At 36.9% G+C, this 22,189-nt stretch overlaps 1 long non-coding RNA gene across 1 annotated transcript in view; it reads right to left on the bottom strand.

Moving 5' to 3' along the window:
• The window catches only part of LOC126941452 (uncharacterized), a 391,778-nt gene that overhangs the window by 50,812 nt on the left and 318,777 nt on the right, over window positions 1–22,189 (bottom strand). The window lies entirely within an intron of this gene.

Genomic DNA, 22,189 nt, shown 5'->3' with positions numbered 1-22,189 from the left:
GTCTACTCCAGGCAGTGGTACCAGGGTGATCATCTCACCCCTTCCCTTCCCTGCCACATGTCAGGTAGTCGCCATGGGGTAGTCTCAACTACCTCCTCCAAGGGCTTCCAGGACTACTGCTCCTCACTGGAAATGGGTGTTTCTGATTGATTTATGTTCTTATTTTTGCCTCTGATCAACGTGGTGATGTCATGCTCTCCCAGGTTGGTCTGAAGCCATCCCAGATAATAGACAGACATTCTTTACATGAATGAGGATTTCATTTTTGCTCTACCCATGGAACCCTCCTCCCTGCTGACAGGGTATGGAAGGCAAGGTTGTAGTCAACATTGAAAGTGATTCCTAGACTGTAATCATTTTCAGTGTTGACTACTACAGCTGACCGAGTTCAAGAGAACACATGATTGGAAGATTTTGTTCCTTATTTATGCTATAAAACTCTGAATGGTAAATTTAACATGTCTAGACAATAAACATTTCCTCCATATTCTGCATAAGACTTGAATTTGTGGTACTCTTCAATGAAACATAGAAATAACCTTTGAAAGAGACGTTGGAAGTCCATAGTCATGAGCAGCATGATGGATGACTCAGCATCATGAATGAGTCAGCACCATGGATGATGATGCAACTAACATTGAATAAACCGTAGTGGAGAACTGAAGAGGCAAGAAGATCTATTGTGTCTCAGTGAAGTTTCTGAAGGCCCTGGCATTATGAATACTAAGAATCACTATTGGCTGGACTCGGTGGCTCATGCCTGTAATCCCAGCACTTTGGGAGGCCGAGGCGGGCGGATCACGAGGTCAGGAAATCGAGACCCTCCTGGCTAACACGGTGAAACCCCGTCTCTACTAAACATACAAAAAATTAGCTGGGCGTGGTGGCAGGCGCCTGTAGTCCCAGCTAATCAGGAGGCTGAGGCAGCTAATCAGCAGTCCCAGCTAATCAGCTAAACCCGGGAGGCGGAGCTTGCAGTGAGCCGAGATCGCGCCACTGCACTCCAGCCTGGGCGACAAAGCAAGACTGTCAAAAAGAAAAAAAAAGTCACTATCTTTTATTTGTGGTAGAAAATACGAAATCAGCCAAGAATAGCACAGTTGAAAATAATGACCACAAAGGGACAACAATAATGATCACAAATGGATGGTTTCTGACCCTGAGCAGGAAGAGACAGTGTCTGGACCTATGAAGAATCTTCACAGACACTGATTGGATAATAAAGAAATAGGGAAGTAGACCCACTCAACCCATTATTCTAACTCTTCATAAAAAATCCTTATGTCTCATTTGAGCCCATACATTTTGTAATACATTTTAATTAAATTATTTATATAGTCAGGAGCCCTCCGGAACATATTTTCCCAGGGTCCTACATACCCTACCAGTGGCCCTAGCGGAATAAATATGTGTGGATCTGTTTCTGGACTCTAGTCTATTCCATTGGCCAATATGTCTCTCCTCTCACCAACATTACATTGGCTTAATTATTATAGCTTTATAATAAGTCTTGACATCTACTCATGTAAAACCTTCATTTCTTCTCTAAGACTGTCTTGAATATTCTTGGATGTTTGCAGTTCCACATAAATTTTATGCCAATTGTCCTCTCCCCTTCCACATATATAAACATGCTGGGAAATTGATTGGGATTTTATTGAATCTAAAAATCAATTTGGGAGGAATTGCTATTTTTACCATATTGGATCTTCCAATCCATCAACATCATATATCTTTCCATTTATTCCAGTTTTCATTAAATGCCCTCAGCAACATTTTACAGTTTTCAGTTTTCAGAAAACAAGTTAAATTAATTCCCAACTATAATAATGTCTAACACTTGGATGTATTTTATTTTAAATTTATTTTAAATTTTATTTTTAAATGTATAATATATGATTGATAAATACATACATATATAACATTTTGATTTTTTTAGTCTTCCATATATAATGTAAATATATGTACATATACGTGTTATAAATAGTATCTTCTTATAAATTAAGGTTACATTTTATGCAATATTTCATTATGTACTTCTCCACTTCACATTAGTCAACATTTTCTCACATAGCTAAATGTTTCTTAAAATATTTTTTAAAAATTTCTGCATAGTGTTTCATCATACTAATGTACCATAAATTATTTAACCAGTGTTCTATTTTGGGTTACTTAATCCGATTTGCAAATGTAAATATTTCAACAAAAACATCTATGTATATAAATCTTTGTACACATCTCTAATTAGTTCTTTTGGGTAAATTTCTAGAAGTGAAATGACTAGATCCAACGATGTAAATTTTTCGAGATTTGGATATACATTGCCAGGTTGCCCTTCAGGTGTGTGCTGGGTCACATTCCCACCAGCAGACTAAAAGCTGATCATTCTCCTCCTCATTAATATTGGATATTAAATTATTCTGCCAATTTGGTGGAGAAAATGTTTAATTTATATTTCTTTGATTACAAGTAAAGTTGAAATATGTATTTTTATATGTTTCTTCGGATTTTTACATTTTTCCTTTTGTAAATTACTTGCTTACATCTTTTGCCAATTTTTCAATTTAGGTGTACATCTTTCTGGTTAGCACTTTGTTTATGTTAACGATATGATATCCATTAGTCATATAAGTTTTAAACATTTATTTTCAGTTTGTTTTTTAATTTTGCCACTGTTAATTTATTTAATGTATAAATTTAAACTGTCATAAAGTAAAATATTTTCCAGTGTTCAGTTCTTTTTCATTTGTGCTTAGGAAAGCCTATCTCACTCCAATACCAAACTTAAAAATCACCTATGTGTTTTCTGTTTCTTTTAAGATTTCTTATCTGGGCATAGTGGCTGATGCCTGTAATCCCAGCACTTTGGGAGGCTGAGATGAGCGGATCACTTGAGGCCAGGAGTTTGAGACCAGCCTGGCCAACATGGCAAAACCCTGTCTCTACGGAAAATACAAAAATTTGCCAGGCATGATAGTATGCACCTGTAGTCCCAGCTACTTGGGAGGCGGAGGCAGGAGAATCACTTGAACCTGGGAGGCGGAGGTTGCAGTGAGCCAAGATCCCACCACTGCACTCCAGCCTGGGAAACAGAACAAGACACCATCTCAAAAAAAAAAAAAAAACTTCTTTTTTTTCTTCATTTAATATTGTAATCCAGCTGGATATGTGTGATGGGATGGAAGTAGAGATATAATTTTGTTTTGTTTTTATTTTTCTCCAGTCATTTCACCAGTTGTCCCAGATCCTGCTAGAAGCACAGTAAGAAACATAAAGGGCAGGATTAAGATACATGAATAAAAAGAAATGAAATGAAAAAGGAAAGTTTAAAACCATTGAAAGAAAATGATTTATATGGAAACAAGCGAAAGTGAGCCAATATATAAAGACTACAAAGGAGAGAACCAAAATAATGAAACAAATTATTTTAAATTAGAATTTTCAAAAAATCACTTCAAGCTAAAAGAAGACTTTATAGCTTGAAAAGGCATGCCACGTTCTAGGAAAAACAGATCCAGAACAGTCAAACTCAAGTAAGTTTCCTGGAGGAAATCACCTATGAGGGAGAGATAATAGGCTGGTCTCACACTTCTTCACAGTAACATTCAGTAACAGCAGAAGTCAACAGCTCTGTTTCAGATTCTCAAGGAAAGAAAGGCTGCCCAAGAACTTTCTATCAGACAAATTGTCATTCATGTATAAAGACAACTGGAAAACAATTTTGAACATGCAAGAGCTCAGGAACTAGTTCCCAAGCATCCTTTTTTTCTTAAAGCTTTCACAAACTTATTTATTTGAAAATACAAATATAAAATTATACTTTCCACATCTGTGATGTGAGAGACTGCCATTCACATAGTAATTTTGTACAACAGGGCTTTCAGAAAGCCACACACAAAGACCTGAAAGATACTTGAGATAGACAGATAGATAGATACACACCTGCATGCATATGTATGCAGATAGATAGATATATATGTATATATGGTAAAAAAAAAAAATCACTACCAAAGTTCTCATCAGTTTCATACTAAAGTATAAAAGTAAGGCTGAGGTCAGCCACAGTGCTAGGGAAAGTTTTATCTAGATACATTTATGTCCACATGAAATGCTTAGACTTGCATCCTATTACATACGGAATTCAGAGTTTACCATACACCATGAATGGCAGATTGGCTAGCCCATGCTACTTAAGACACTCACAGATTCCACACGGGATGGTACATTATGTACAGAATACAGTAGTAGAGAACCTTCTAGAACTTATGTCTCTCAGCCTCCAGCCCCCTCCCCAATCATGCCCCTGCCTCCCAGAACTGAAATCTTGTCTGAGATAATACATTCCAATTATTTCATAGCCAGGTGTTTGGATTAAGGTTGCCTCCCACCCCCAAGAGGGGTGGATTTTATTTATATGTTTTTGTGTTTTGGTTTACTTACCTTTTTTTTTTTGGTGAGAAAAAAAAAAGAAAAAGAAAACAAGCATATTACAGTATTAAAATATTGCTTAACTTCTAGCATCTCCTTATGTAGTGCCTGTGCCCAGGACGGGGCTAAGCTGACGTCTGCTAGTTTTCTGCTTTGGGGCGAGGGTGGGGAAACCCGCCAGCATCTCTCTTCAGTGTGCTCTCAGTCCCTCTGCTCTAACCACTGCCTGCCTTCCTTGGAAGATAGCCTGGCTTGTGAAGCACACTTAAGAAAAAAAAATCTCCCCTCCCCCACCAGCCCCCCCACTCTCCCTCTGTCCCTGGGTGCCACTTGCAACCGATAAAGAGAAGTATGAGTTAGTGTTTCTTTTGTAAACAATTTCATATGCAATATAATACAGAAAGTTTGGCTGACCTTCAGTAAACAATGCAGTAAACTATATTGCTTTATTCTTGCATATGCTGCAATGAGCAAATGGCAGAATGAAGCAGTGTAGAGGTAGTGGAGGCTAAGTCCCTAGCCCTCATTTGCACTAAAGATCAAAATAGGTTTGTTTTTCTATTTGGAACCAAAAATAAACTTTCCTCCCAAAATCCTCAAATGAAAAAGAACAACAAGCAAAATCCACCCCCAAGAAATCAAAAACAAAACCAAAACCAAAAAACTGAATACCTTTCAGGTCATTAGAATCAACAGTTACCCAGTGATTTTTATACTAGTCTAGCAAGATGTGTGGAACATTCACTGGCTGTGATTGACCAAGCATCCTTTTTAAACTCCTGAACTTTGACCAACCAATAGATAGACACACACACACACATGCGCGCGCGCAAAACCAAAAGACTAGCAGTGAAACTTAACCCTATTTGTTTGTACAATCAAGATCAAAACAAATCTAGGAAGTATGTCAACAGAGAAGAGTGTAAGTGTTAAAAATCCTAACAATTATACAAAGTAGCAATTATGTAAATTTCAAATAATTTGGAGAGGAAAAGGAAGAGAATATAAAAATGTAAGTCTGCTCACTTTCTCATCATTTGCAGCTGGGAGGTTAAAATAACTAACTTAAAGCTAATAAAATAAAAAGGTATAAAATATTTAAAAGTAAGTACTAAGGAAGATAAAATAGTAAACTAGGAGTTGGCAGGGGAAGATCATTTTTCATAGTAGAGAGTTACAAGTAAAGTTGAAATATGTATTTTCAGATACTCTCTGAAGAAACAGAAGTCTAAGGGTATTATGCAACATTTGGATTGCAGATATAAGTACTAGAACAAAATAAAAACATTCCAATTTATCAGGAAAAAAACTACAAGAATCAAGAAAATCATAGATGATAGACTAAGAAAAAGACTAAAAATTAGAAAGCATTACATAAAATAATATGCCATTATATCTGTCATAGTAGTGAATATAAACGGGTAAAACTAATATATGATTTTTTATGATGCACAAAGCAAAAATCAAAACAGATACCAAAAAGACAAAGGCATCAAACCTACATAAAAGATAGTCTAAGCAATGTTAACAAACAGAAAGTGGAATGTGGAAGACAGTTTGTCCTTTCCAAATATTTATTGACTTCCCTGTCTTTTCCAGCCTTCCTTGTGGAAATAAGCAGACTTATGACTAATTCTAGCCAATAGACTATGCCGAGAATTGACTGGCATTTCCTTGCTGAGACAGGTAAGAACCAGTGTGCATCTCCACTTGTCTCTTCCCTGTCGTGTACTCCCAACGGCATAGCCACCAGGTGGAACAAGGCAACCCAGATCACACTGGCTTTGGCATGAGCAGGAAGTAAATACTTTGTTCATTCACTGAAAATTGGGCTTTAATTTTTATTTCAATATTAATAGCTGGGTTGTTTCTAATCATTGTATCGAAGTTGAGTTCAGAGAAGAAAAATAATAGCAGGGCACTTTTTTAAATGATAAAAGAGGGGACTATTCACAATGAATATATCACATTTATGAATGCCTATGCACCAAATAGCTTAGAATCAACATTCAACATTCATGACTCAAAGTAAAAGTGTCAGAAAATAGGAGAAAGAGTACCACTTTCTTTGAAATGATATATTGGCCACAATTTCTCTGTGCACTGGAAGATGGTGGTCCTCTTTCCCTGCCCAGTGCAACCATGGCTCTTGGTGCCAAGAAGCATCTGAATTTGGTAGGAGCCCCAAAGCATTGGATGCTGAATACTTTGACTGGTGTGTTTGCTTGCCACCCATACACCAATCTCCACAGGCTGAAAGTCTCCCCCTCATCATTTTCCTAAGGAACAGACTTAAGTATGCACTGATAGGAGATGAAGCAAAGAAGATCTGCATGCAGCAGTTCATTAAGATCAATGACAAGGTCTCGACTGATACAACCTATGCCACTGGTTCCTTAGATGTCAACATTAACAAGACCAGAGAGAATTTCCGTCTGATCTGTGACACCAGGGGTCACCTTGCTGTTGATCCTATTACACCTGAGGAGGCCAAGTTACTCAAAGTGAGAAGAAACTTTGTAAACACAAAAGAAAAATCCCTGATCTGGTAGCTCATGATGCTGGCATCATCTCCTGCCCTGACCCTCATCAAGGTGAATGACATTGTTCAGATTGACTTGGAGACTGGCAAGATTACTGATTTCATCAGGTTTGACACTGGTAACCTGTGTATGGTGGCTGGAGGTGCTAAGCTGGGAAGAATTGGTGTGATCACCAACGGAGAAAGACACCCTAGATTTTTCAATGTGGTTCCTATAAAAGATGCCAACAGCAACAGCTTTGCCACCCAGTTCTCCAACATTTATATTATTGGCAAAAGCAACAAATCATGGATTTCTCTTGCCTGAGGACAAGGAATCTGCCTCACCATTGCTGAAGAGAGAGAAGAGACTGGCAGCGGAAGAGAGCAGTGGGTGAAATGGTCTCTAGTTGACATGTTAGAAAGGTCTTTATGCTTCATTAAAGATCATACAACATGAAAAAAATCAATGAATGATATTTTGATTTTTTCTCTCAGTCCATGAGAAAGCAGATAAATAGAACATTTGTAAGAAAGTAGAAAACCTAAATTACAAAATTAATAAATTAAATTGTAACACATTAAACTCCATACCTTGAAAACAGGAAAATAATTTTTTTTCAAGCCTTCATGGAACCCTCACAAAAACTAACCATATATTAAATCACAAAGGAAATGGTAACTTTTTTTAAAAAAAGAATTATACTGAAAACAATTGTTATCACGAAGCAATAAAACTAGAAATTAATATGAAAACAGGAAAACAAAAATTCTATTACCTAGAAATCCTTTAACTCTCTCATAAACAACTTTTGGGTCAAAAAGAAAATCAAATTTGAATTTACCAGAAATATGGAAAATGACAATAACAAAAACACTACATGTCTGAATCACTGGGTTATATCTAAGATAGTATTTACAGGAAAAATCTTAAATATTTATATTAACAAACATTAAGCATTCCATTCAAGAAGTTAGAAAACAACAATAACCAAGAAAAAGAAATGGAAAAGCATGTTTTCATTTATAAGTGGGAGCTGAACAATGTGAATACATAAACACAGAGAGGAGAACAACACACACTGGGGTCCGGGTGGGGAGGGGGTTGGGGGAGGGAGAGCATCAAGAAAAATAGCTAATGCATGCTGGGCTTAATACCTAAGTGATGGGTTGATAGGTGCAGCAAACCACCATGGCACATGTTTACCTAGGTAACAAACCTGCACATCCTGCACATATACCCTAGAACTTAAAATAAAAAGAAAAAAAAAGAATTATAAGTTAAAGAATTAGAAAACAATAAAGCTTATAATTAAATGTAACTTCTAATTCTTTGCACTATAAATACAATGAATGACCTGTTAGCTAATCTATTCAAGATAAATGGAAGAACAAATAGCAATTTAAATATTATAAAAGTGAAACAAACCACAAATACCAACTAAACTAAAAGAATCCAAATAAACCACATTGCCCATGACTAAAAAACACATTTGAAAAACAAAAGGAAATGAAATGTTTTCATAAAGAAATGTAATTTACAAAAACTGACACCAGAAGAGATGAAAGATCTAAGCAGACCGATTACCATAAGGGAAGTATAACAAGTTGCAAAATAACTTTACCTTCATCCAATTCCCTAATCCCCCAATATCTTACCCAAGAAAGCACCAGGTCTACATAGTTTCAGAGGAAAATTTTTCCAAGGCTTTCAGAAATAGATTACTTCAATGCTATTTAAATGGTTTCAGAACTCAGAAGAAACACTTCCAAATTACTTTTATAAATCTAGCATAATATCAGTATCAAAAACTAACAAAAATAACACACAACCAAAAACTACAGGTAAATCTCAGATATGAGTATAAATGGAAATATTCTAAATAAAATATTAGTGAGTAAAATCTAGTCACATAACAGAGAAACACAAGATAAACTAAGTAGATGTATTCCAGGAATTTAAACATGTTTCAACATCAGCAAGTTTATCAATTAGCAGCATTCACAGACCAAAAGAGGAAAATTGTATAACCATCTTCACAGGTACTGACAAAGTATTTAAGATTACTGTAAAAACAGCTGGAACTCTTATACACCTGGTAGTAGTACAAAATCTGCACAGCCACTTTGGGAAATGGACAGTATCTACAAAACTGAACATATACATACCCTATTATCTCTTAGGGATATGCCACAATAAATACATACATATGTTCAGTAAAAGACTTGTACAAGAATGATCATAACAACTGAAAGCTGAAAACAACCAAACATCCATCAACAGTGGAATGGAGAAAGAAATCATGGTATATTTCTACAATACCCTACAAACACTATTAGAGTGAGCAAACTTTGGCTACGTGCAGCATGGATCCATCTCACTGACATGATGCTGAGCAAAAGAATATATACTGCATAATTTCATCTATACAGAATGCAAAACAAGACAAAACTAATCTATGGTTTTAGGATTCAGGATAATGCTTACTTTTGGGGAGGCTATTGCCTGGGAGGGGCTGTGTGGGGCTATGTGGGAGCTTCTGGGATACCGATGATGCTCTCTTTTCTCATCTGGTTGTTGGTTACACAGGTTCTTCACCTTATAAGCCACAATACCTATGACTTGTGCACTTTTCTACATGCATTTCTACACTTATTACTTTTTTTTTAAGGTACCTTTGAACCCCTGGTGCTCCAGATAAGACCACCCTTTCCTTCTCCTTGTTCCCGCTCACCATAGACAGGAGTCAAAAGCAAGCCTAAGGCTTTGCCTGTTTGTGGCCATGTTTCCCACTCCATCCCCATCCTCCCTACAACTCTCAGAGTCTCACCACCAGTATATGCCAAAAGACCATCAGAAACAATTTCATTACACCTTTATGTGCTCACATCCATTGCCACAAGAAGCCCAGGACGCCCAAGCTGTCTCTTATCCCCTGTACTCTAACTTTCTGTCTCACCCCACTCCAAATGATGAAACCTTTACACTGTTCCCTCTGTAGCTCTTGCACAGTCTCCAGCAAAATCCTCAAACCCTCAGCTTCTTCTCTGAAAATCCCCTTCAGCTTCTTGCTCTAAAAGGACTTGAGGACCCTGCAGCCCTCTCCTGGTGGGACACTTTCTCCCTGCATCCTTCTACCACGAGGCACACGGTGAGGTAGGGATTCTCCTAGCTCTGTGTTGTCATTTCTGATCGCCTGTTTTCTGTCTTCCCTGAAACTCCTAGCCTAGAATGTCTTGTTTTCAGGCTTTAACACCCTTCTCATTGTTGCATTTGCCTACCATTCCTGGTCACAAATATCCTGATGTTTTTCCTTTTCCCTTGCTGTCACCTCTTCAATATGCCCGTCATAATTATTGATGTTTCAAGAGCCACAGAGACGATCCTTTCTACATCTTGGCCATTCTGTTCCTCCACCTCCACTCATCCAGTGATCTTCTCCCTCTGTCCTCAAGACAGTCACCCTCATGGTTAACACCCTAGACTTTCTAAGCACCTTAACAGCACCTCCTCCAGCATCACAGTTTCAAGGATGGCCACTCTCTGACCACTACCTCTAGTCTTTTTGGCTCACTCTCTCTATTATTTTTACTTTCCCACTTTTTTATCTCCTTCCACTAAGACCTACAAAACAGGGAGAAAGAGATGCATGTATTCAACAAAATACTGGTGGGTTTGAATAATGAACAGAATGCCTGTAGCTCCATGTCTATAACCAGGACAGACTTAAATATATTCAGGCATTAATAAATCTAGGAAGGAAGGACAGTTTCAAATGGTGGCTTTTGGCCTAGATTGAAGAATGTGTTGTTTTTTTAACTGATCATACATTTAGTGAGAAATTTAATGGTATGATATCACAGTAGTTCAGATTTTGAATCTCTTTTTGAGAGAAAAGGGGAAGGGAAAGAACCAGAAAACATGGCGTTAAGTAATTCAAAGAGGAGGAGTGGCTTCTCTTACTCTTTCCAAGGATCCTGTAGTAAAAGAAAGAAGGAAATGACGTATATACAAAGAGGAGAGCCCAAGGTAGTAAGGGTAGATGAGTAATCATAACTACCTGTTATTTCTTTCCCTTTTGGGTGGCAGGGGCATGATTTACATGTTCATGAATTTCAAATCTGGAAGGCATTCATGCAAAGCAAAGACCATACGCTTATGTTACAACGTAGTCTCTGCAAGGAAGGGACATGTCTGGTCAAGCTGTAAGAAATCACCAGAAGTCTCTCAGCGTGTGCCCCTTTGCTGTTTTGGAAGCTGTGTCAGTTCTTTGAAGCAAACTGTATTTTTTTGGGCAACACACCAAAGGGTGATGTAAACCTCAAAGCCTGATAAGTTGCATCTCAGTTCTAGCTTTTTCTCAGAAAACTTTGCTTTGTCTATTACATCAACTTTTAGAAGATACAGAGGGAGAGAATTCATTGACTGGGGCAATAGTCAACATTAGGATATTAGAGAAAGTCCAAGTTAAGAACTGGATGTCTGAAGCTCTTTGATTATAATAATTTTCCTTAATATTTTTTATGACTCTGCACCCTCAACATCTAGGATTAGATCCTGCAGGACTGAAGTCCAAACAGTTCTTGACAAAACAGATTTTATGGAAAAGTCTGTTGATGTTTTCAACTACATCTGTACATTTAGATGTAGGTGTTTTTTAAGAGGCTACTCTGCTCTTGGCACTGTTAAGGAGGTAATAAAAAGGAATAAAACAAGACCCCGATCACAGAAAACATATAATCTAGCAAAAGATATATAATCAAGTAGCATTACAAGATGGTATAAAATAAGAAAGCATGAATGGTCTAAACAGAAGTAGATTACCACAGTATGTACACTTGTGCATCAGTTGAAGCAAAAAGTAAAGAGAACAGTCACCATTATGTGGTTCCATTCAACAGTCTATCTTGCACCAGTGGAAGCTGGGGAGAGAGGATTAGTTCTTGTTGCTTGCCTTTGATGTTGGGACCAAGATATATTATAGCAGATCTATTTCTATAGCTCTTCCAGAAAAATTATTTTAATAATATGGAAGATAGATATCTCAGAATACTGTAAATTAAGCGGATAAGCCCTTCACTGTGAAAAATACAAATATTAAAATTAACAAATCAGTCATTGTTTCTTTTTATGTTATTAAATTTGCATAAATTACAAAAATAAAACAAACGAAAACTTTGAAGATTAAAGACAGAATGGCAGCCAGTCAGAGCACCTCCTTCCTCCGTTCTAAAAGTGTAATAATTCAGATCACATTTATCACATTCACTTAGTAGATAAACTAGAAGGCAAAGCACACACTCCTGGGCTGTGCCTGTGAAGAGGTGAGCAAAAATGTGAAGTCTTGCTTGCATCATCTTGTAAATTTGGCAATTAATTTTCCATGAGGAAAAAACTGTCATTTCAGTTCCTAAAAGACGTGAATCAAGTTGGACAGTTTTGCAACCTGGATTTATACATTTATTTGGTTTGTACAGTCTTAGCAACTATCCCCTATGCTGGGGAATCAAAGCAGTAGAAATTTTCAGTTTGTCAGTGTTGGCGGGTTAGGCAAATGGGAAAATATAACAAGTTGTCTCCTCAGAAAATATTTATTCTGAAGCACTATTTGAAATGGTGCCAGAAAAGAATGTTTTAAATTTTGGAGTTTTAAATTTTTGAATTTTAAGTTTTGGAGTCCATGTTCTTTTGGTTAGCTATTTTTAAAGTAATCTGATGCAATAAAATAAATAGATTAAATAATCTTATAGAAAATATTCAACTATGCTATTAATAAAAGGGTAATTACAAATGAAATAATACTTGTTGCCAAACAAATTAGCAAAGATTGTTTTTGATGAGGATAACCCATGCTGTGAAAGTGTATGGTTTAATTGGTACTTCCATACATTGCTGGAGTAAGGGTTCATTGGAATAATTGTTTTCTAATGAAATGTAATAATATATATCATGAGCCTTTAAAGTTTCTAAGCCATTTCACTCACTATTGCTAATCCTGGGAATCCATCTTATCTAAAACATAAAAAGCTACTAGAAATTTTATGACCAAAGATCCATTAACAATAAAAATCCTTCCCTTTAATCCAAATGAACCAATTTACATCATGTACTTATCACAGGGCCAGAGGAAATGCCCAGTGCATATACAGACAATGTAAGCCTGAAATTCTAAGTCAGCCATTGGAAAGAAAATGGAAACACCAAAATTGGCTTAGCCTAATCCCTAATGACCTCCAGAGCTAGAGTCAATTTCTGAAACTACATCCCTGCTACACAATGGGAGAGGAACCGGATGCATAAGAGGAATCATCTTCATAGCCACCCCACCTGGTTCTATAGTTTTCCTCACCTCAATGTGGGGAATTACCTGCATCTGTCGGGTTACATGATATGATTTGGATGTTTGTCTCCACCAAATATCATGTGCAAACTTAATCCCTAGTGTTGAGAAGTAGGGCCTAGTGGGAGGTGCTTGGTTCATGGGGGAAGATAGCTCAGAAATAGACTAGTGCCCTCCCTTCAGGGTGAGTGAGTTCTCACTTTGTTAGTTCTAGAGAGAGCTGCTGGTTAAAAAGAACCTGGCACCTCCCCCCTCTCTCTTGTTTCTGTCTCACCACGTGATATCTATACACACGGCTCCCCTTCACCTTCCGCCATGAATGGACAGACTGAGGCCCTCACCAGATGCAGATGCCAACACCATACTTGTTGCATAGCCTACAAAACTGTGAGCTAAATAAACCTATGTTCTTTATAAATTGTCCAGCCTCAGGCATCCTTATAGCAACACAAAACAGACTAAGACATTACTTAAGACAAAAAAAATTGGCATCATCCCTCAGTCCTCTTTTCCACATTCCTCATATCCAGTGCAAAACTAAGCCCTGTTATTAGGCAGAATCATGTGAAATTGTCCATATGTGACCTCTTTAACCTACAAAAATGACAGCATCATAGAATTCAACCTGCAAAATATTTCTCAAACCCATTCATTTCTCTTCAGCCAGCACCCTAGTTGAAGCCACTCCGTTCTTCCCCTAGACAACTGCAATGGCCTCCTGATCACTGGCCTCCTTTCCACTCTTACCTCCATTTTAGCCAGTGCAATATTTCCTGAACATAAATCAATTATGCTGCTGCCATTTTAAAGCACATCGTGGTTCCCTATTGCTCTTAGAATACATCGCAAACTTCTTTGCCTGGCCACAAAAGCCCTCCCCATCAGATTCTTACCTTCAACTGCAGTCTCCTCCCACTCTGTGCTCCAGGCCTCACGGACCTCCTGTTGCTCTTCCTCTTCCCTCATGCCCTGCTGACTGCCCAGAACACTCCTCTCTTCGCCTGTCAACTGGCCAATGCTTCACATCCTGCGTCTTTACACTTCAGTTACCTTCCCTGAACCAGCCTCTCCGGACTCCTCAGCCTATTTTATTTTCCCTAGTGAATCTCTCATAGGACCCTCCTTGTTTCCTTTTTGGAAGCAACTTGTTTTTTATTTTGTTGTTGTTTATAAATACATATTTATTTTGTTGTTATTTTTTAATATCTCTCTTCCTACTGGTCTGGAAATTACTTGAGGGCAGAAATTGTGTCTTTTCTTGTTTTCATCAATACTGGGTACATAGCAAACCTTCAATAAATCTTTGTGGAATAAATGATTGTATAAATGAACAAATAAATGAGTTAATGTGCTAGGTTAAAATGTTGATGGAAAAAAATAGGCTATAAAACTGTGTGGACATTATGATTACAACTATTTTGTAAGACTAAGCACTGAAAAAAGAGAGGCTTAGAAGGAAATAAAACAAAATGTTTCATTTGGGTGAAGGGATTATGAGTAATCTGATTTTTTTCTCTTTGCTTTTCTGTATTTTCAAATTTTCTTTAATAAGTATAACTTCAAATATATATTTTAAATTTTTGAGAAAAATATTTACTTCCCCTATAATCTCCTCCTTACTTTCAAATTAAAATTAAAATTTGATCTCACAATGTTTATTATAAAATGTTTTCTTCTATATTTTCCAGCATATGTAGGCAATTTCTCTTTCTGGCATACCGGAGTTGAGGAGTGCATAAGGAGATTCTAAATGGAATTCTTGGATGGGAGAACACAGTCACTAATTCCAGTTTCCAGAATGTGAAGCAAATTAACTAGATTACCTAAATATCTACATGCCATTGTTTACTCTAGATGTGAATAATTATGCATTTTCCATATAAGTTGGTATTACCTGACATTTTCAAGCAATTTCATGGCCAGATGGGCCTCTAAAATTTTACCACTGGGCCTTCAATGTAATCATACGTAAAAATAACTCCCTATTTTCTGAATAAATTACCTGTTTATCCTCATCAAATAGTCCTCATTGAAACCTTTTTTCCAGTCTGACTTTCCTCCATTTTAAAAAAATATCAGATGTGGGCCAGGCATGGTGGCTCATGCCTGTAATCCCAGCACTTTGAGAGGCCAACACAGGCAGATTGCTTGAGCCCAGAAGTTCCAGACCCTCTGGGCAACATGGCAAGACCCCGTCTCTACAAAAAAATTTAAAAATTAGCCTGGTATGGGCTGGGTGCAGTGGCTTATGCTCAGGCAGGAGAATTGCTTGAGGCCAGGAGGCGGAGGTTGAAGCGACTGGAGATCGTGCCACTGCACCCAGCCTGGGCGACAGAGCAAGCAAGACTCAGTCCCCCCCCCAAAAAAAAAAAAAAAAAAAGAGCCTGGTATGATGCCCCTGTAGTTCCAGTTACTTGAAAGGCTGAGGTGGGAGAATCACCTGAGCCCGGGAAGTCAAGGCTGCAAGTCAAAACCCTGATTGCGCCATTGCACTACAGCCTGGATGACAGAGTGACTGACACTCAGTCTCAAAAAAAAAATTAATAATAATAAATCAAATGTGTTTATACAGACGAAAAGGAAATAAAGTGCAAGATTCTGTTTCAAATCCACCCACTTCTTGCCACTTCTTGCCGCATCCCCTCTGCCGCCACTCCAATCCAGGCTACTGTCATTTCCAACATGGTCCTTCCATTCATGTAAAAGAACGTTAGGAGATAGTTTATATAAAATAAAACGCACTCCCCTAGTTGCACATTTCAATGAGTTTTGACACATTTATACCTTAGTGCAAGCACCATCAAAGAGATGTAGAACATTTCCCAAACCTCCCCCATGCCCCATCCTAGTAAATCCATTGTATGGAAAGACCACAACCTGTTTATCTATTCCCTTCCTGATGGACACTAGAGTTGTTTCAAGTTTTTGGCTACTGTGAATAAATATTCCACCTGCATTTATGTATGAGTCTATGCAAACATGTGCTTTCATTTTCCTTGGGTAAATACCTAGGAGTAGGATTGCTGAATTATATGCTACATCTATATTTAACTTCATAAGAAACTGACAAACTGCCTCAACAATGTTTTTCAAAAAATCAGAAGTTCTTAATTTTAAATAAGTTTATCACATTTTTCTTTTATGATTAATGTCTTTGATGTCCTTTTTTGTTTTTTGCCTACCATAGGTTGTGAAAATTTTATTTTCTATATTTTTTCTAGAAGTTCTATAGGTTTGACTTTTCCATAGAAATTTTTGGAATCAGGTTGGCAATTTTTACCAAAAAAAAAATACTGGTAGAATTTAAATTAGAAGTATGCTAAGTAGATCACATTCAGAAAATGAACATTGTAAAAATATTGTTTTCCCATTCATGAACATGGTATATCTCTTAACTTATTTATATCTTCTTTAATTTCTCCCAGGAATGTTATATGGTTTTCAGTGTAAAGGGTCAGTACTTATTTTGTTAAATTTATCCCTAAGTATTTCATATTTTGGGTGCTATTGTAAATGGTATTTTCAATTTTCAATTTACAATTGTTCAATCTATATAATGCAAATATTAAAAAATTGTTCATATATAAAAATTAATTTTTGTTTACCGACCTTGTATTCTGCAACCTTGTTAAACTCATGTATTAATTCCAATAGCTTTTTGTAGATTACTTAATATTTTCTTCAAACATAATCACATTATTGCAAATAAAAACATACTTTTTTCTCTTTCCAATCTGTATTCCTTTTATTTCTTTTTCTGGACTTTTTTCAGTGACTAAAATTTTGAGTATAATGTTGAGTATAAATGGTGTGAGTGGGCATCCTTGCCTTGTTCACAGTCTTAGAAATCATTCAGTTTTTTCAGAATGAATCATGATGTCAACTGTAGGCTTTTCATAGATAATGTATCCAGTTTTTATTCTGGTTTGCTGAGAAGTTTTAAATCAATGGGCATAATATAATTTTATGTGATGAATTCTATTTGCTAAAGTATTGTAAAGATTTTTACATTCATGTCTATGTGTTATATTGGTCTTTAGATTTCTCTTTTTTGTAATAACCATTGTCTGATTTTGGTAGAAGAGCAAACCTGATCCCAAAGATTGTTTATAAAATGTTTTCTTCTCCTCTCTTTTTTGAATGAGTTTGTGGAAAATTGGTATTATTTCTTTCTTAAATTTGAATAGACTACACCAGTAAAGCTATCTGGGTTGAGGTTGTATGTTCATATGTGTGTGTGTGTGCACGTGTTTGAAAGTTTTCACTTATTAACTCAATTTTCTTAATACATATAGGGCTCTTCAGATTATCTATCTCTTCTTGAGTCAATTTTGATAAACAATGTCTTTCAAAGAATTTTTTCATTTCACCTAGGTTTTTAAATTTATTAAAATAATGTTTCTCAAAATATTTTATTATTTAAAAAAATCTATAAGATCCATAGTGAAGTACCTCCATCATCATTGTCAGTCTAGCTAGCATCTTAATAATGTTATTGATTTTTCCAAATACCAGCTTTTGGTTTTATTTGTTTTCTCTATTGTTTTCCTACTTTCAATTTTATTGCTTCCTATTTTTTTCTAATTACTTCAGGTCTCAATTCCTTCTTGTTTTTCTAGTTTCTTAAGATAAAAGCATATGCTTTGATATGATTTCCTAACTTCCATTTATTTCTTCGTTATGTCTTATGTTTTCCTTTACACTCTGCAAAATATATAATAATTATTTTAATATCATTATGTGTTAATTCCATTATCTGCTGCTGTATCTATTTCTGTTTCTTGTTTATATTTACTTACTTTTTCCTTGTTATGGGTCACATTGTCCTGTGTCTTTTATGTCTAATAATTGTTTATTGGTTGCTGGTCATTTTGAATATCAAAGGATATTGATTATGTATAGTTTTTAGGAGTGTTGGACTTTTTATGGCAGAAAGTTATTTGTAGATTGGTTTATTCTTTTAGGGCATATTTTTAAGTTCTTTTAGTGTAGGTGTAAAGTAGCCTGTACTCTAGAGATAATTTAGCCCCATTTCTGAGACACACTCTTCTGGGGTCTCTGTTAATTGCCAGGAGTATTTAGTGAGGTCTCTTCTCTGGCTGAGGGAATTAGGACAATTTCCAGCTCTGTTTGAGCTATGGGAATTATTTGTGTATCACAACTCTCCACTAATAATGCTTTTCTTAATAATTATTTTTGGTTGGTTTCATGAGTTTCACCCTGTGCATGTGTGTATTGGTATTCAGCCAAAGACTCAAGGGAACTTTTACACAGATTTCTGAAATTTTTCTGCAAATCACTCCTCCTGGGTACCCTGCCCCAAAATTCTAAATGCCTCAATGTCCTAGAACTTTGATCTCCTTCTCCTCAACTAAGAAAGATTGTTGCATTGTATTTGAGTTCCTGTTTCCTACACCTAAAACTGGAAATTACCTCTAGACATAAAGCTTTACTGATGGCAGGGCTTACATCATCTGTTTCCTTTTTTTCAGAGATTACAATCTTGTACTTCATGTTGTGTAATATCTGAAAATACTTGTTTCTTATAATTTTCAGTTTTTTCATTATTTGCAGTGGAAGGATAATTCCCTATCCTATTTATTTCCTATGGCTAGAAGCGTAAAGTCTCTTCCCTTTCTGTTCATTTTTGACATCTGCCATCCATTCTCCCCGCTGTAGCCAGAATGATTCTTTCAACACAAATCTGATCATCTCAGTCCCGTGTTGCAATGAGGGCTGCAGACCCCACCTGGTCTTATTCCACCTACTACTCCAGCAACAGTTTGCACCATTTTCCAGTTTCTACTTCATGTGGCAGCACACTAAACTACTTTCAACGTTCTTCAAATATGCCATGCTCTTTCTCACACCTGAACAATTGCAAATATTCTTCTCTCTACTTAGAAGAGTTGTCCTGCACCCCACATAGCCACTATTTCTGCCTAAAATCTACTTTTTCTTCATAACAAATTTATGTTTCTTCCTCAGAGAAGTCTCCCACAAAACCAAGAGTTGGTTTTACACCTGCCCGACACTCTCATAATGCCTTGTATTTGCCCTGTGTGATAACTCTCATCATTTTATTATAATTATTGTTTAATATCTGTATTCTGTATTAGACTGTTAAATACAAGTTCAGCATCTCTCTCACTAAATTTTCCAAATCTCCAAGTGCCTCGCATAGCAGCTTGCAGAATAGCTTTCAATAAATATTTGTGAATAAATTAATAAAAACATAAGGTAATTAACTAAAGAACTGATAGTGGGGGTAGGAGAAGTAGGGAAAGAAAGGGCAAAACATCAAGCCAAGAAAACTTAATATGTTAAAAATAATTTAAAAAAAAAAAAAACAGAAGGGATCTTAAGGACAGCAAGTTTCCATTTTGTTGACTCCATGTGTCAAATTTCCCAGATGTCACTTAGATCCTCACCAGTTTGCCTGTCAACAGCGGCACTAAGGTAAGAATGGTGCGTTTGATACCTTTCTCTCTGCACACCAGGAAGACTGAGAGTAAATGCTTTTCTATAACGGCGTTTTTAGAAGTAATCATGATGAACAAAGTTTCACAATAATTGAATGTAGTCCCTGATGGTTCTATTACTCTGTCTTGGATAATTCCACAGAAGAAGCAGGTCCATTATGCCTTAACCTGTTCTTTGTCACCACTGTTGTTTTAGTGTCATGGTAAAAGAATATCCACAGGCCTGTTATGACATTCATTATCCTAATCAAGTCATCTGAACAAACAAAGTCACGTTGTAGCAATCAAAGATCTGGGAAACAATATTGAAAGATTCTTTGTTTTATACTAGGGAAACATGCAGAAGTTGTAACATTTTAATTCAAAAGTTGTGGCTCTATTGTCTAAAATGTAGAAGTGGCTGGCACGTTTGTAGTCATTCAGTCTTTATCATTTACCACTTTATCAAAAAATAAAATGAAATCAAACTTTTTCCCTTAAAGGGGTGTGCTTTAGTGTCATGTTTAGAATACCCAACAAAAGGAGGCATTTCCAAACTAAAGCTGATTCCCTTATGAAACCTTTTGGTGGCAAGGAAGTCACTTATTCACTAAAGATTCAGTGACATCTTACAATATTAGATAGAATTAAAAGTGTCTGTACAGTGTTTGGTCCAATCTCCCGTTTTGGAATCACAAAGTGGTTTTTCAACAGGATCCACTGTTTCCTTGAATATCATTTCTCCCTCTGAGGTTTGACCTCATTTGACCTCTGGCCCATTAATGCTTCTCTTCTTTTCTCTTTCCATCAGCCCTTTTGCGTCTCACTTCCCCCATCTCCAGCCTAGCCTCCACAGCAGGTGGTGGGGGCACTGCTCTAGCTAACAAATGAGAGGTTACCCTGCTGACCTGCCCTGTCTGACATTCCATGAGGCACTGAACCAGCCTCATGTCCTCAAAGTCCTCAAAGTCCTCTTGGACATTTCTGTGGCAAGCGTCTCCTCTCCAGCTAGCATCTGCAGTCTAATCCCATCACTGGATTCACAAGAGCAAATCACCAAACTGGAGACTTGATCCACTCCCCAGCCAAGCTCTCTCACCTCCCCAGGCTGCTGGTTGGTTCTTTAATTCATCTCATACTGATGTTCCATTGCACTCCACCCTCACAGAATCTTTAAATCATTAAATCTTGTAAATACCTGGAATCCTGCAGACCAACAAATCCAAATCTTTTTTCTTATAAAGAAAGAAATGGAAGAAAGCCCCAAAATATTAAGTCACACAGTTAATGGTAAAGGTCTGACTATAACCCAGAAAAGGGAAACTACAACTCCTTATTCCACCCTAGTTCACCTGTGCCCTCACCCTTCAAGTTGTGGGTTATCATTTCAACACATTTAACCAACAACAAATAAATCAGCCAGTAGAAAATCCCTCGATTTTCCCAGTTTCTACCCCAACATGACGGAATGAAAAATATATATAGGCTTTGGTTCCAGAAAGACCAAGTCTCAGCTCCACTATTTACCAAAAATGTGGCCTTGGGGAAGTAACTAAACCCATTTTGGCCTAAATGTCTTTCCCTGAAAAACAGCAACAGTAGACTGGTAATACATTCCAGAAAGGGCCATCAGTGCTCTCCTAGACCCCACATTCGACCATCTTTTTTCAGCCCTCATCCATCTTCATCTCTCTGCAGCTGTTACCTATTCTTCCTGCTTTAAAACACTAGTTCTCTGCCTTGACCACAAATTGTCATCACTTAGAGAAACTTTAAAAACTGCTGATTCTTGGGCCTCTTCCTCAGAGATTCTGATGTAATTGGTACGGAGTGTAGCCTGGGAATAGGAATGTGTGGATCCCTCAGATGATTCTAGTGGGAGCAAAGTTTGAGAAGCACTTTTTTTTTTAGAGTTAAGTTAATCTGTTTGTTTGTTTGTAGGTGCAGGGGTACATGTGCAGTTTTGTTACATAGGTAAATTGTGTGTCACTGGGGTTTGGCGTACAGATTATTCTGTCACCCAGGTAATAAGCATGGTACCCGATAGGTAGTTTTTCTATCCACTCCTTTCTCCCGCCCTCCACCCTCAAGTAGGCCCCAGTGTCTATTGTACCCATCTTTGTGTCTGTGTGTTTTTTGGTTTTCTGTTCCTACATTAGTTCACTTAAGAAAATGATCGCCTCCAGCTCCAGCCATGTTGCTGCAAAGGACATGATCTCATTCTTTTTCTTTGGCTGCACAGTATTCCAGGGTGTATATGTACCACATTTTCTTTACCCAGTCTACCATTGATGGGCATTTAGAATGATTCCATGTCTTTATTATTATGAATAGTGCTGCAATGAACATATTCATGCATGTATCTTTATGGTAGAACAATTTATATTTCTTTGGGTATATACTCAATAACGGAATTGCTGGGTCAAGTGGTACTTCTA

This window comes from Macaca thibetana, chromosome 18 (genome assembly GCF_024542745.1).
Source record: "Macaca thibetana thibetana isolate TM-01 chromosome 18, ASM2454274v1, whole genome shotgun sequence".
NCBI classification, from domain to species: domain Eukaryota; kingdom Metazoa; phylum Chordata; class Mammalia; order Primates; family Cercopithecidae; genus Macaca; species Macaca thibetana.
Note: the sequence above shows the minus strand (reverse complement) of the source record. Positions and strands in the feature narration are given on the sequence as shown.